Raw genomic sequence first — 4,057 nt, forward strand, 5'->3', positions numbered from 1 at the left:
CCCCCGACGACGACCACGGGTAAACGGCGGGACTTTGCCGCCTCTTAAGCAAGTTTGACTGACGACTACCACGGCTATTCGGCTAGGTAGGTAGGTAGTCCTCCTCCTCGGCCACCTAGCCGTCGTCGTCGTCGATCGAGCGACCGGGTATATTCAAGACGCCTCTACCGACACCACCACACCAGCGGGCAGTTTAGCGAGCTTGCCAACTCCTCTGCCTCCTCAAGCGCTTCCAGACGCCTACCGACACCACATGCTGCTGGCTGGCTGTCTGTTGTTACAATGGAATTTAAAAAAAAAAACAAACAAAAAACCCCAACTCTATTAAGATTTTCGATAGTTGGAAAATAATAATAAATTAAGATTTTCGATAGATTGAAAATAATGATAAATTGATTTTAGCAGGGCTGCTGAGTTAGCTTATAGGAGCGAGCTAAAGTAAGAAAGAAACACGCCGAAACACACCGACCGGCACCCCCGACGACGACCACGGGTAAACGGCGGGACTAACTGTGACTCTCTTAAGGTGTGAGGAGGCTTTGCCTCTTAAGCAAGTTTGACTGACGCCTACCGACACCGGTCAGGTCGGCGAGGCTCCCGGCGGCCCCGAGCGGGACCACAGGTTGCGGAAGGCGTCCAAGTGAGCGGCGGCGACGCCAGGAGGCCCCCGGGGTCGACTCCGCGGCCCCCGGGTCGGTGTGCGGGCCTCCAGAGCTCGATAAAGTAGTGGTGTCGCTAGCGGTCGAGAAGGCACTTTTCGACGCCTACTGCCACCCCCACATGGCGGTAGGCGCAAAACTGGAAAATCGCCGACCAGAAATGTCGCTTCGTATAATCGACGTTTTTTTTTGACCACCATTTTCAGGTGTCGGAGGTGGGTCTGGACGAATACCAACACCATTTCTGGGGTTTCACAACCGCCCGGCTTCTCCGACATATGTTGGAAAGGAGTAGCGATCGAGCGAAGGGGGCTGTCGGTAGGCGGCCGCGGGTTGCATGTGTGCCCGGGACAGCACCCCCATCCAACTAAGGGGTGTCCCCCGGGGGCCAGGGGGACCTCGTCCAGGTCGGCCGGGCGCTTCCAGACGCCTACCGACACCGGTCAGGTCGGCGAGGCTCCCGGCGGCCCCGAGCGGGACCACAGGTTGCGGAAGGCGTCCAAGTGAGCGGCGGCGACGCCAGGAGGCCCCCGGGGTCGACTCCGCGGCCCCCGGGTCGGTGTGCGGGCCTCCAGAGCTCGATAAAGTAGTGGTGTCGCTAGCGGTCGAGAAGGCACTTTTCGACGCCTACTGCCACCCCCACATGGCGGTAGGTGTAAAATCGGAATAGACCGGACCAGGAATGTCGAGGGGGAAAAAAATGACAAAGTCCTGGTGTGCCTAGGCGTCGAGAAGGCACTTTGCGACGCCTACCGACATCCCCATGTGGCAGTAGGCGTAAAACTGGAAAATCGCCGACCAGAAATGTCGCTTCGTATAATCGACGTTTTTTTTGACCACCATTTTCAGGTGTCGGAGGTGGGTCTGGACGAATACCAACACCATTTCTGGGGTTTTCCAGTTTGAAAGTTTTATAAAACATGTTCGGTAGGAAGCACACTTTGGTGTGTCGGTTCGTCGGAGCAGCGACTCTTTGCCTCGTGGTGGTCCGGAACGTCTCTACGGGCTTGTCGCAAAGGCGTCAGAAAGTGGCATCTCCGCCGCCTAGGGCTGTCACCGTTATCGCTGTCGCCGCGCTCCAACTTGTTTTGATCCGCCGCCTTCGTTCCTGCCAACCGTGCGCCCGCTCATCGTCGTTAGGTTATAATACGTGGTACGTGTGTGTGCTTCTCCGTGGACCTAGGGCTGCTCGACGTGTCGAACGATATGTTGGAACAACTAACGGCTCCTTTTCCTGGTTCCATAGTCGTCGTGGTACCCGCGTCGTCAGCCATATCTATGTCCACCATGTTTAGCCGATACGTTTGCTGCAGCTTCTGCTTCCGCCTCAGCGTTCGCCGCTCTCAGCCGCCGCTGTTGTTGCTGCCGTTCTGCCATTCAACCACTACCTGCGAATCTTTCGATGATCGGCCGAACGACCCATCGCTGTGCGACCGATAAATCCTCCGGATTAGGGAGAAACGCCGCCGCTCTCTGCCGCCGTCGAACGGAAAAACGTACATTGTAACGAACGAACGAACGAACGAACGAATTAACGAACGAGCGAACAAACAAACAAAAATAGCCGCGGGGGATGCACTATGTAGATCCTGATCCCCTTGTAACCATACGTACGTTGTTCGATGCTCTCCCGTCCTGGAAGTCGCCGCAGCAAACAGGAGGATGAGCAGCAGCAGGCGCCGCCGCCGTAACCGCCGCCTGCCTGCCGCCTCCTACTCCTGTCAGCGTCCGATCTCACAGCCGTGTGAACGTTCGCTGACACCCGATTTCTTTCCGTCTGGCAAAACCTTGGACGTCCCGCTCGCGGTACACGTGCTGCAGCGACTTCTCGTCCGACAACGCATAAGCGTCGACGTCTGCCGCCGCATCTTCTGATACGTGGACGGTGATAGCGCTAGTCCCTTCTTGCGCCACCTCCACCTTTGTTAGCGCCAAAGAAGATCGATCGAGCAGTCGTGGTCGCAGTCGATTAACCCGTTTTCACCGTCCGCAGTTCCCAAGCCGCCGATCAAGTCGTTGCTCTTCTTGTTCGTTCTTCCCATACCGTCGATTTGCACGGCTGCCGGATGAGCCATCCTCTGTCCGGCGAAGCGCTCACGTCAGTGATCGATACTTGCACCGACAGTCCTCCCGCTCGCGACTCGGTGCTCGAATCGGACTCGTTCGTTTTTATCTCGATGCGATTGTGAAAAGGGGGACCGGTCGTCAATGTCGTGTGTGTCGACGATGTTGTTCGCCCGGTCCGCCGCGTTGTTGTCGTTTTTTTTTTTTTTTTTTTTTTCCCCTAACGTTCGCCGTCGCACGGACGAAAGGGTGAGAAAAAAAAAAAAAAGCTCGAAAAAGCCGCCCAAAAAAATCGGACCGAGGAGCCGCTTGCGAGAACGCGCCATGTGCACGTTGTCTCTCCTCGGTTTTCCGAGCACGAACACGACGCCGGTCGGTCGGTCGGTCGACGAAGGCGACGACGAAGGTGACGGGAAAATTTACGCCGCCGCTGCCCTGGTCCAGCTCCTCCCCCGATGACGGCTGTGATGTTGACGTTGACGTTGGCGACGACGACGACGACGACGGAGACGACGACGACGACGAGACGGCATCGATGGCGACCACGATGACGACGACCTCGACGAGTTCAGTCTGCACCTTGACCTCCGATGTCCGTGTGCACTGCCGTCGTGCTGTTTGTCGTTTGTCGTATGTATCGCTGTCAAGGGTGCCGTTGTCGTTGTTGTTGTCGACGTTGTTGCTTGCTCTCTCGTCTCGGTCGGTTGGTACGTTGATGACGACGACGACGACGAAGACGACGACGACGACGACGAGACGGCATCGATGGCGACCACGATGACGACGACCTCGACGATTCCAGTCTGCACCTTGACCTCCGATGTCCGTGTGCACTGCCGTCGTGCTGTTTGTCGTTTGTCGTATGTATCGCTGTCAAGGGTGCCGTTGTCGATGTTGTTGTTGTCGACGCTGTCGTCTGTTCTCTCTTCTCGGCCGGCTGTGACGTGGACGTTGACGACGACGACGACGAGACGGAATCGATGGCGACCACGATGACGACGACCTCGGCGAGTTCAGTCTGCACCTTGACCCTCGATGTCCGTGTGCACTGCCGTCGTGCTGCTTGTCGTTTGTCGTATGTATCGCTGTCAAGGGTGCCGTTGTCGTTGTTGTTGTCGACGTTGGTCGCTTTCGTTCTTTGAGTCTCGGTCTCGGTCCAAGTCAGGGGAGAAACAAAAAAGAGGCCATCAGCGCGGGCAGCGCGCTTCTTCTGACGGCGAACCCCCTCGAAAAATAAATAAACACGTGCCCGTCGTTGTAGTTGTCTGTCTTATGTCGGTCGGTCGGTCGGTCGGTCTGTCGTTCTGTCGAAACAAAGTCCCAAATTCCAACGA

This window comes from Euprymna scolopes, unplaced genomic scaffold, assembly GCF_053919585.1.
Source record: "Euprymna scolopes isolate OS-2025 unplaced genomic scaffold, ASM5391958v1 sca840, whole genome shotgun sequence".
Classification (NCBI taxonomy): domain Eukaryota; kingdom Metazoa; phylum Mollusca; class Cephalopoda; order Sepiida; family Sepiolidae; genus Euprymna; species Euprymna scolopes.